This window comes from Schistocerca nitens, chromosome 6 (assembly GCF_023898315.1).
Source record: "Schistocerca nitens isolate TAMUIC-IGC-003100 chromosome 6, iqSchNite1.1, whole genome shotgun sequence".
In the NCBI taxonomy this organism is placed as follows: Eukaryota; Metazoa; Arthropoda; class Insecta; order Orthoptera; family Acrididae; genus Schistocerca; species Schistocerca nitens.
The window spans coordinates 653,160,528-653,173,904 of NC_064619.1; positions in this window are offsets into that span (position 1 = coordinate 653,160,528).

Genomic DNA, 13,377 nt, shown 5'->3' on the forward strand with positions numbered 1-13,377 from the left:
TGAGGTAGGAGATTTTTATTTCTGTTTATTTTTAATGGTGACGAGTAAAATGTGGCAGTATTGTGTAGCTGTGTGCGTATGGTGACAGGGAGACGTGCAACATGTAGACCGAAGCTTTCGAGCACAACGTAAACGTGCACCATCTCTTTAAAAACAAAAAGATTCCGAGAAACGTAGGACAGAGAGGGAGGGTCCGTCTTAGTTTTAAGAACCTTTTGTCCGATCCTAGTTGGATTATGAACTCCTTATGCAGAACTGATCTGCCATCTTAGGGGCTGAATATATCCAGAATTATCGTAAGGCACTACTGCAAATTGTGTTTCAACTAAATTAATTCGCACCACTTTATGTGACTATATCAACTTCATGTCAACAGCCAGCCACTGATGGACCTAAAATCTACAGTGATCTTGGTTACTCTATTGCCTCTCTTCAAGATCAGTGGACTCATTGGTATCGCGTTATATGGTATTAAGACATTGCGAACCTATTAGCTACGGAATTACCAATCTACTGTGATTCTGGATATGATTCTCAGTCTATTCACTACAAATTCTCCCAGAAGAAAAACCTATGTGGTCCCCAGAATTCTTTCAGCTAAAGACATGTAATGGCGATAGAATACGATCCCGGATACTTTGGAATATCACGGTTGTGGTAAATAAACTGACGGGTGTAGAAACACTGCAGGCAGCGTCACAATATGAAACCCTCTTATTTACAGTGATCACTTAAATGAATCAGAGGATCATGCGGCAGTGGGAGGAAAGGCGGTTGGAAGTGAGCGACAAGAGTGACAAAAAGAGCTGTGATCGGCAAACTCAACTTCCGTTGCAACATCGTAATTTTTTTCAGCCAAAGACATCTGCATATGTACTAATGGTTAAAAATGGCTCTGAGCACTATGGGACTTAGCTTTTAAGGTCATCAGTCCCCTAGAACTTAGAACTACTTAAACCTAACTAACCTAAGGACATCACACACATCCATACCCGAGACAGGATTCGAATCTGTGACCGTAGCGGCATATGTACTCCGAAATGACTCTCAGTCTGGCATATGCCTTAGCCGCGGTAAACTTTATGTTGTCGTTCTGTTTCAAATCGCCCCTTAAGCATGCGCCTAAATATTCTTCGAATTCCCATTCTGAGTGGCTCTTCACGGATGGATTCTTTCTTTCGCGGGAGGACGCAGCGATGTTCAATGTTCGTGCCATAAGTGTAGCTGTACTCCACATCTTACTTTGTAAAAGTTCACCTATACCTCTTGAACATGCTAGCGAAGAAGACTGCAGGTCGCGCTGTTGTATTCGAGCACCAGCGGCACCTGTACAGTGTCCTCGAGACGTTGCAAATGTCAGTATCGTCACAACAGTGTTGTGTGTAGTAGCGAGTGCGTTATGTCGGAGCTAAATGACTCCGCACGTGGGATCATTTCAGGTGCTCGTATGGTCGGTGCTTCTGTAACAGAAGTATTTGGTACTTCAAGAAACACCGTATCGAAGACTTACACCGCATACACGGCAAGTTGGAAAATCTGGAAAATATCATCCGCTAATTCACAACATGGACGAAAGTGTGTGTTGACTGATCGTGACGAACGATCACTGAAGAGAATTGTGACTAAAAATAAGAGCACGAAGCAGCAAAAATCACTACAGAACTGAATGTCACACTCGCGAATTTATATGTCAAAGAACAAGAAGGAGGAGATAGTTTCACCACCAAGAGATCCTAAGATCTGCTTCAGAGGGTAGTCAGACAGAGCCATATCTTTATTTTCGCGTTCAGTATTTTCCGTTGCGCACATTCGTTTTACACCCGCCAGGAGTAGCATCTTGGAATTTTCAAAGCTTTTACCTGGAAAGCGCAGAGTGAAGCTAAGACTGGCCGACAGCCTGTGTCTCAACCGGAATGTAAACCAGGAAATAAAGCCAGAGCTGGAAACAGCGAGGCACAACACAGGGGCACTGTCACACAACACTCGAGCAGAAATCGCAGACTGCAGCTGCAGCAGAACGACGACACTAAAACATCATTCTGACACCATCGCAAAGTTAGGTAAGATCACGTAACACACACACAAGAGCGCCTTCGTAACATCGCCACAGTTTTGTAACGTCATAGGCATGAGCCAACCAGTCTAAATACTTGGACTTCTGAAGCACCGGATCAGTCATTATGACAGTCCGTATATTACAGTGAATACACATTGAAGCTGTTCCATGACGTGCTGCCTAACCTCCATCTGATGAATTCAGCTGCAACACACAAGCCAACCAACCTGATCCACCCCACTGCCATCCTTGCTGCCACTGATGTGAAGACTTGTGGACCTTCGACCAACGACCCTCTGGGGTGAGTCGAGGGTGACCTGTGAGAAGCCGTCCTCACACCTTCAAGGAGATGCGCGTTCTTCCTGGCCCCTGTCTGAGCCTGTGAGCAGTTAATGGTGCCTTGGCTGTCTCTTGCTGGGAGGCCAGAGTGTACCCCTGCATGGCTACCATCATCCTCTGCAGAACTGTTGGCTGCCGACCAGAGTATAAACTACGATGATCACTCGAACTCCTTGGTGAGATTGTCTGTCAAGCTATTAGCATCCTGGCTGGATGGGCAACGCCTGCAGACCTCCAGGCCGACAGTCTGTGTGAAGCTGTCACCACCGAATGCGTGGTCACCGACCATGCCAAACAGTGATGACACATGCTGAGCTGGCCGAGTCAGCTACTCCTAGCCACTCACACTGCTCAGCCCATCATCGGTCCATTCCACAGAGAAGCTACAAGTATATTCCACTGTATGAATAAATGTTCTCACAGGCAACAGTGTCTTCCTGACGCCCTCGGGCGTGAAACTGGACCACACACCTGCACATATAGATGCCATGATTCCCTGGGTCTCCACACAATAAAACTATGTTTTTCTTTGGGAATTATACAGAATCTACAGCAACTCTATGCATACCTCACTTTGGCAAAGGGAAATATATAATTTTATAACTATTCAAGAAACTTTGTCATTGAAACTTCCTGGCAGATTAAAACTATTCGCCGGACCGAGACTCGAACTCGAGAACTTGGCCTACTGCGGGATAGTGCTCACCATCTGAGCTACCCAAGTACGACTCACGCCCCGTCCTCACAGCTTTACTTCTGCCAGTATCTCGTCTCCTACCTTCCAAACTTCACAGAAGCTCTCCTGCGAACCCTGCAGAACTAGCACTCCTCGAAGAAAGGATATTGCGGAGACATGGCTTAGCCACAGCCTGGGGGATGTTTCCAGTATGAGATCTTCACTCTGCAGCGGAGTGTGCACTGATATGAAACTTCCTGGCAGATTAAAACTGTTTACCGCACCGGGACTCGAACTCAGGAACTTTGCTTGGGTTGCTCAGATAGAACTTTGCTTAGGTAGCTCAGATGGTAGAGCACTTGCCCGTGGTAGGCAAATTCCCGTTCGAGTCTCGGTCTGGCAAACAGTTTTAATCTGCCAGGAAGTTTCATATCAGCGCACACTCCGCTGCAGAGTGAAAATCTCATTCTAGGAACTTTGTCATTATTAATACCTCTCTTTCATATGTAAAATTTATTAAGGCAAGTACCTCCAAAACTACTAAAATACTAGTGATTTTTCAAATATTTATTATGTCATGTCATTTATTATCGCTATAAATTATTTCAGTGTCGTTTTAGCTAAATTACAATAAAATAAATAGCTATATGATTTGAAGATTTACTATAGACTTCAGTTTTTGTATCTGAATGTGGTACTAAACAATAATTTTTAACCCTCAAGCGTGTTCCCGTCATGGCGACGATTATGTAATGATGAGTATCGTATGACAATAGCGTCGGTAAATCCGATTATAAAATCGAAATATGCGAGATCTACGCTTTTATATCTGAATAAAAGTTTTTCGTATACAAAATAATTAACATAAAACAGTAAACATTATTTCGCAAACCTTTAGTGGCAGAGTGGCGTATGTAGCTGTCTCTTTCACTGTTATTTCTTTTTACTGGTGATGAACGTATCGGATAACTGATAGAATGCTACCTTCCATTAATTATCACAATGGAAAAATGTAAACGAAAGGACAGTGTGACCAAGGGTGATTTCCGACTCTCGTATTCTGAAATGTTATTTGTTTTAGATCGTCCACGATCTGATATTTAAGTTAACATTCTCATCAACCTGACGCCTCAAATTTTTAGACATACTAATTTGTTTATTAACTCATTTTGGTATATCTAATAGGTGTACCTCTAGGTGGAATGTTAGATATACAGTGAGACACAAATCGACCACATCAACCATCCACAGTGAACCCTCATTAATGGGCGTAAAAGTGAATTTAAGCAATAACTGGCAATTATATCGCGCAGCAACAGATATTTTACATTATGGCATCTGCGTACCTCTGCTGGCGATCTTCGTCACTCTGGGAATAATCGGTTTCTTTTCATAATAACTGATGTTGGCCTTCGTAACCAGTTCTAGCTTCTGCTGAACCATTTTCATTTATTAATTTCGATTAATCCTAATGAACATATTTTCTTATCCTGGACATTAACTTTTCCAAGCCAGCAGATGCCTGTGTTCACGCATTATAACGGTTTGATTTGCTGTCCATACTGAGCTCCTTATGTAGATTATGGCTGGGTATCTTGTAATTGTATGAGTGTCCTGTAATGGTCTTGTACGTTACGGAATAGTGTCTTATATTTAGTTACAAACCCCAATGAATATTCTTAACATTTGTAGTGCGCTGTATCCTAATATGACAACAAAAAAATCTATCCATTTCCACGGTGAACACTATCTACTTAAAAATGCATTTTTTTCGGTTTTAATGAAATATGTTTGACGCACAGTTTCGATAAATAAGAAGCTTCCGTGGCAGTGGTTGCACTGTATAGTGTATGTGCTAAGTACTAGGACAAGTTCATTGATTCTTCTTTTTGTGACAGAATCTCATTACCCGAAAAATTTCAATTACCATCTCTACTCATTAAGTAAGAATTCAATTACCATCTCTACTCATTGAGTTAGAATTCATGAAGCAGTTCATGAAAGGCTTATCCAAAGATGCAGAATACTTGTAGTATCTCTGCAAAAGTTACCTCTTCTGTCAGAATCGAAACTGAAAGAAAAGTTGTTTATCGGAAATAATATTGATGAAAAAAGATATTCGAGGTCTATGTATCATTTAAGGAGATTGCTGTGAAGTTCTTAGGCAAGTCAAAAGACCCACACTACATATCTGTTGCAGCCAACATTCTGGAAAATTTGAAGAAGATAATTCACTTGATGAGCATCGAGATCTACATTTCGAACAGTCGCCTTGAATTTCCCCGGAACTAATGTGTGAAGTCAGTGACGAAAAAGGTGATCTATATTAAAAATGAAGAAATTCCTCCAGCTATAATTAAGGTGTCGATTTTATTTTGGCAACTAGTTCCAACGTTGTAATAACGTCATTTTCAGGCCCTATAAAATATACCACACATACAATAACCAATGTGACATCAGTAATCTATGAGTTATTATGTAAACATATATATTATAGACATATTACTTAATGGACGAATGCAATAAAATTAATTACATTTTGGCCGTTTTCATTAAATGAAAATTACTGTATGTCTTCATTCTGGTGTTTGTTAGAGGAACGGGAAATATTTTACAGGTGGGACGAATTGTATCGGCTGTCAATACCTAGTTACTTCTTTTGGAGTATTGCTATGAACTTGATCGTTCTATTGACCATGTAAGCATACTATAATTTCGCTACTTGTGACCAAGGTTACTGCTGTCGATGAGACAAAGACGTCGAAAAAAGGTTTTTCAGCGGCATGTTAACTTAGATTTTTATTCTAATGAGTAGGTTTTAGATTGATTAGTATGTATTTTACACCGCTGACTACCTTTCATCAACTAGGTTCCATACTCGTTTTCCGTTTCTTATTATTCGTTTTGCAACGTTATGATTGACGTTTCAGTAACTTGGTTCATTGCCACTTTAGTATGATGCAGTGTTATATAAAAATAGCTGTATTTCTACCTTTCCCGCCCTTTACTATTCTTTAATAATGGATCTTAACCTATATATGTCTGATTAGCAATGCATATTCTTTTTAGCACTGTTTATTATGCGCAAGCGTAACGGCTTGCCACCTAGGTTTTATATATATATATATATATATATATATATATATATATATATATATACTTTCATTTAATGCTTGACACTGATCTGTAATACAATGGTCATGTATATATAATTTCATTTGTACTTATTGGTACTACATAAACTGTTAATTTCCAGAATGATTGCCTTTAATGAAAACGGGCAAAATGTAATTCATTTTATTGAATTTGTCCATCATGTAATACGTCTATAATATATTTGTTTACATAATAACTCATAGATTACTGATGTCACATTGGCTGTTGTATATGTGGTATCTTTTATAGGGCCTGAAGATTGTTATAACCAGGAATAACACAATAACCTCTTCAGTCTGGTTTATTATATCACAAATCACCTTTTAACAATTATGTTAGCCAAGCGTCTACCCCGGGCTCACACTCAGAAATAATGCAGAATTAAAGTTTGGTTATACCAATGTCCGAATGTGCATGGTGGGATGCACATCCCGTAATTATTCCCAAGTCCAGTGAAGTTCAGTCTCTCCAAGTGAAGTCGCAAAATTTTCCGCCGAGCGGCCAGGTAACCTCGAGTGGTGCGGCGAGTCATCCACAGGCAGCTGGAACACGGCGTACTGCACTTCCCGATGAGAACTGTCGTTTGCGGCGGCGGCCGGGTTTTTTATAAGGCTTGCTAGTTAATGGAGCCGTCGGCTGGGGTCGCTGTTTTCCAGGGAAAACCAATCGCAATGTTTTCTGGCGTAGCCAATTGATGTGTGCTGACAAACGCGCACGCGCGAAGGCGGCCAGCGATGGTAGCCGCGAGCCGCCCGGAGAAGTGCGGCCAGCGATGTATTAGGCGGCCGCGTACTGGAGCGCGTTGTTCGGTGTTGTTAGAAGTGGTGTATACCACAAAGATAACGTTGTTACAACGTTGAAACCAGCTGCCAAAGTAAAATCGACACCTTAAATACAGCTGGAGGAATTTTTTCATTTTTAATATAAATTTATACCACCGGCCGAAGTGGCAGGAGTTCTAAGTTCTAGGGGACTGATGGCCTCAGAAGTTAAGTCGCATAGTGCTCGGAGCCATTTTAACCATTTTAAATTTATACCAGCTGACATCCCACTGTCCTCCATTTCAACTATGGATATACTCGTACGAAGAAAAAAGGTGATTGTTTTCTGCAAGATATCAGAATGATTGTAAGAGGCTGCTGGAATACCAGTATGATGGGAGACTACTGTTGGCCGCTTCTCAGAGACATATAACAACCAGTTTGTAACTGGAAAAAACTGTATTAGGTGTTTTAAGGAGAACAGGTAAATGAAGAATGAGACAATGGACGTCTAATTCCTATTTCATAAAGGTATGTTTTCTTGACTTTTATATTACCTTCGTTCACACTGTGGGATTAAATTAATTTTCATTTCAGTTACAAATGTTTGGCTAGTTTTTAACGAAGTCGTATTTTTACAAAACCTTACATATCAGGAAATAATTAAGCTGTGCCCAAAAACAACACTACAATAAGTTACAACCTACGGAAAAGTAATCGAAAACTTATTTCGTTAGTCTGTGTTATCTCTGTGACGAGCCCCGAGATCCACTGTTTGAACACTCCACTTGACTTTCCCCTGAAGTCGTGTGTGAAGTTATTCTGGGAGCATGTAAGCAGTTCTGATCGCTTATGCAGATTATGATGACGCTGTGGAATATGTAACCACATACAGAGGCGGACTAAAGTATTCAGACACTGGGAATAATCAGAGAAGTAAACCTTAAAAGTGTTTTTAGCTCAACACATGTATTTTAGCCGGCCGAAGTGGCCGTGCGGTTAAAGGCGCTGCAGTCTGGAACCGCAAGACCGCTACGGTCTCAGGTTCGAATCCTGCCTCGGGCATGGATGTTTGTGATGTCCTTAGGTTAGTTAGGTTTAACTAGTTCTAAGTTCTAGGGGACTAATGACCTCAGCTGTTGAGTCCCATAGTGCTCAGAGCCATTTGAACCATTGAACCATGTATTTTATTCTTTACAAATGTTTACTACATATTCCAGTCTTAATATATACAGAACAACAAGTAACAAAACACACCTTATCTAAAAAAAGAAAAGAAAATCGAAATATCAATGGGCAAAAGTATTCAGACACTCAGCAGTCAGTATTTGGTAATGTGCCCCTTTCCCTGTACTATTGCCGTCTGTCTGTGGCATGGAGTAAACAATCTTTTTCGTTATATTTGAAGCGATATTCACCCGTTCTCCTTCTATCAACGCACGCAAATATGTCAAACTGCTCATATGTCGTTTGTGTAGTCTCGTTTTCAGTTTATTCCATACGTTTTCGATGGGATTGAGGTCCGGAGACTGTGGTGGGGTAATGCGGCGATGAGCCGTATTGTATAGGATCCACAGTTTGACAGTTTCCGCTGTATGCTTATGATCATTGTCTTGTTGGAAGTAAAAGTCACTTTCAATATCCGACTCCTCAGCAGTTTTCGTCAGATTTTGTTTGAGTATATCGAGGTAGACAAATTTGTCCATGGTGTCTTCAATAAAGACAGGCTCGCCAACACGTCTGGGAGACATGCATCCCCATACCATAACACTGCTGCCTCCATATTTGATGGTTGCTTGCATGTTTTTGGGCTCCCACTCTCTGTTTGCTTGACGCCATTCTAAACTGCGGCCATGAGCATGGCTCAAAGTAAATTTCCTTTCGTCGCTCCACAGAATCTTGTCCAAAAAACTCACATCCTTGCTGACAAATTCGTCTGCAAAAACCATCCGCTTTTTGCGTTACCCTTACTGGCGAACAGTTTGCGCCCTGTCACTCTGGCATTGTACCCAGCACTGTTCAGGCATCTGCGGCCTATTCTAACACTAACTAACCGCCGAAAAACAGGTAACCGCAGGGAAACCGTACTGTACACAGCACGCAAACCAGCTACACACACACCCTACACTGTGAGCTGATCTATGACCGATCGCCCACTAATGTATGACGACCTTGAACTGTTACAGGGACGCAGCAGCTGCAGCAAGCCATACAACGAGCTTCCGCAACGACAAATGATGCACGATACCTCGCACTAACATAACCACACCTTCCATGCACTGTCGCAGCTAGCAAGCCGCTACCGCCCTTACGACCCGTCCTACTGTCGCAGAGGTTTTTTTTTCTTTGGCGCTTGCCTTGGCACTTTTTTCCCTCTGCCCTTACAAACCGCTACCCTTCGATCGATTTCGTCCACTTTCTGTCTGCTGATGGACCATGTAAATGAGTAATCCCTCCCAGACGCATGAATAACATTACAGCCCGCATCCTGTGACTTACGATTCGAAAACTAACATGTTACACGGAGGTGACAGTAGAACTTTTGGTTTGGTCACAACGTTGGTGTGGGCGTGGAGGGGCCCCATACTAATACTAACACTAACTTCGGTACCAACGCCTTCTGCCAGTTCTGCTGTAGCAGGGGGCGTTGTCCGAGGGTGGTTTTTCACCATTCGAACTCTTGTCTCTGTCGGTGAGTTTCTGAGGACGCCTGTGTCGTGGACGATTGCCTGGAGCATTTCCTTCTTTACGTTTATGGATGATACTAAATATACACTCCTGGAAATGGAAAAAAGAACACATTGACACCGGTGTGTCAGACCCACCATACTTGCTCCGGACACTGCGAGAGGGCTGTACAAGCAATGATCACACGCACGGCACAGCGGACACACCAGGACCCGCGGTGTTGGCCGTCGAATGGCGCTAGCCGCGCAGCATTTGTGCACCGCCGCCGTCAGTGTCAGCCAGTTTGCCGTGGCATACGGAGCTCCATCGCAGTCTTTAACACTGGTAGCATGCCGCGACAGCGTGGACGTGAACCGTATGTGCAGTTGACGGACTTTGAGCGAGGGCGTATAGTGGGCATGCGGGAGGCCGGGTGGACGTACCGCCGAATTGCTCAACACGTGGGGCGTGAGGTCTCCACAGTACATCGATGTTGTCGCCAGTGGTCGGCGGAAGGTGCACGTGCCCGTCGACCTGGGACCGGACCGCAGCGACGCACGGATGCACGCCAAGACCGTAGGATCCTACGCAGTGCCGTAGGGGACCGCACCGCCACTTCCCAGCAAATTAGGGACACTGTTGCTCCTGGGGTATCGGCGAGGACCATTCGCAACCGTCTCCATGAAGCTGGGCTACGGTCCCGCACACCGTTAGGCCGTCTTCCGCTCACGCCCCAACATCGTGCAGCCCGCCTCCAGTGGTGTCGCGACAGGCGTGAATGGAGGGACGAATGGAGACGTGTCGTCTTCAGCGATGAGAGTCGCTTCTGCCTTGGTGCCAATAATGGTCGTATGCGTGTTTGGCGCCGTGCAGGTGAGCGCCGCAATCAGGACTGCATACGACCGAGGCACACAGGGCCAACACCCGGCATCATGGTGTGGGGAGCGATCTCCTACACTGGCCGTACACCACTGGTGATCGTCGAGGGGACACTGAATAGTGCACGGTACATCCAAACCGTCATCGAACCCATCGTTCTACCATTCCTAGACCGGCAAGGGAACTTGCTGTTCCAACAGGACAATGCACGTCCGCATGTATCACGTGCCACCCAACGTGCTCTAGAAGGTGTAAGTCAACTACCCTGGCCAGCAAGATCTCCGGATCTGTCCCCCATTGAGCATGTTTGGGACTGGATGAAGCGTCGTCTCACGCGGTCTGCACGTCCAGCACGAACGCTGGTCCAACTGAGGCGCCAGGTGGAAATGGCATGGCAAGCCGTTCCACAGGACTACATCCAGCATCTCTACGATCGTCTCCATGGGAGAATAGCAGCCTGCATTGCTGCGAAAGGTGGATATACACTGTACTAGTGCCGACATTGTGCATGCTCTGTTGCCTGTGTCTATGTGCCTGTGGTTCTGTCAGTGTGATCATGTGATGTATCTGACCCCAGGAATGTGTCAATAAAGTTTCCCCTTCCTGGGACAATGAATTCACGGTGTTCTTATTTCAATTTCCAGGAGTGTAGTTTTTTGGCTTCAGTTGATGACCTTACCTATTTCTGCATGTGATTTTCCCTCACTATGCAGCCACACAATAAACCTTCGCTCTTCCACTGTCGTTTCCCTACATTTATGGAGCATAGCCCTACGTTGGTCTTTTTTGACGAGACCTGTGCTTTCCTGTAGTACAAGTCAGCTCCCTTGTGTACACTGACTGCTTGCTCCCGCCAAGTTGTGCCTTCAGACTGCGGTTTCCTTGTCGAGAGGGGCGGCGTCTGATTACTTTTGTCCTGTGTGAAACACACGTCTTTGATGGTAACACAGAACTAATCGTTCCAGGTAGAGGTATGGCAATGGAAATGAGTGTCTGGCGTCATCGGCCGGGAGGCCCCTTACGGGGCAGGCCCGGCCGCTTTGGTGCAGGTCTTATTACATTCGACGCCATATTGGGCGACCTGCGCGACGGATGGGGATGAAATATTGATGAAGACAACCAAACAACCAGTTCCTGAGCGGAGAAAATGCCCGACCCAGCCGGGAATCGAACCCGGTCCTCTTAGCATGGCAGTCCGTCGCGCTGACCTTTCAGCTATCGGGGCGGACAGAGGGTATGGTGACATTCGCATAATCGACGTCTTTCGAAATATTTCCTGCATTGCGGCACGTACGCAGATACACATTCCATGTATGCATCAGTCACAACTGACCGTGAGATAACCATGTGACCTGTGTCTGAATACTTTTCTCCGCCTCTGTACAAGGCTGACGCGTGTCTGTGTCGAACAATGTACTCCATGGTGTCTGTTCTTCCATTTGGGGATTGGGTCGCAGACGTTGCTAGAAATGCCACCTGGAGACAGAGGAGCCACCCCAGCTGACCGTGCTCCTGTCACTGGAGACAAGGGAGCTCCAGCAGAGGCCCCCTCTAGGACACGATCACAAAGAAACCTTCCGCGGGCGCTGGCGGTCCGGACGGCTGTCACAATATCGGCGGATGAAAGCTTTATGGTCTCCGCAGAACAAGTGGAGGGTGAGCCAGGGTGGACAACAGGTGGCTGGCGCCCTGGGCAAACACTTGCCGAGCCTCTCGCGAGAGAAACTGCGCGTGTGGAAGCGCCGTTAGCAGAGCGTTAATGGTGGCTCGTACTGGCACCAACGCACAGCAGTGTCATTACATTAAGCCTGAATGGTAAACTATTTTCTGCGTTACAGAAAATTTTTAAAAGACACAAAATTAATTAAAACACGCGCTTCAATCCAATGACAGCAATTAAATGAAACACCAGCTAGACTTGCGGGTGTGAAACATATCTCTTGACAATTCGTGTTATGTCAAGGTAGGTTGGCCATACTGCAATAGCGATGTTGCAACAACAGTCTCTATACACATAGCAGACGATACGGATTTCCGTTCCACCTCGTAAATGTAAGCTAATGAGGAATAACAATTCGTTTTTGAGTTGCTACCACAATGACAGCAAATAACCAACTGCATAATTCTGTAGATATAAAAAAATGTCGTGTGATTATGGCCTCCCGTCGGGTAGACCGTTCGCCGATTTCAAGTCTTTCGATTTGACGCCATTTCGGCGACTTGCGCGTCGATGGGGATGAAATGATGATAATCAGGACAACACAACACCCAGTCCCTGAACGGAGAAAATCTCCGATCCAGCCGGGAATCGAACCCGGGCCCTTTGGATTGACACTCTCTCGCGCTGACCACTTTTTTTTTTCGCGCCGTTCCAGACTGAAGCGCCTTTAACAGCTTTTTTTTTTTTGCAGAATGGTGTAACAATAACAAACATAAACTGCTTCTAGCATTTTTTTTTAAATATATAAGACGATGACTTTTATAAAATAAAATTTTTCTGGGAAACGTTAATAGGTGGACTTTTTTTTACATAATAGTGAAAAAAATATCCTACCTCTGTCAGTACAAAACAATAACGGTGTACGTTCCTCTTTTAGGCGCGTACCGCGCTAGTCCCGTTATGCCTCGCGTTGGTGTCGGGTACGTCTTCACGTGTGTTTGTGGATCCTCTCCACTGTCCTGGTCCTTTCTTGTTCTGATACAGACAATAATTACATTCTCCTACCCGGGACACCCCAACTGGGTGGGGGATCAAGCAAGGCACTCCATAAAAAATTTGCGTAATATGTTCGATATCTCGGATGTCTCATAAGCTGTGAGTGATGTTCCTGTAGTAAGTCACA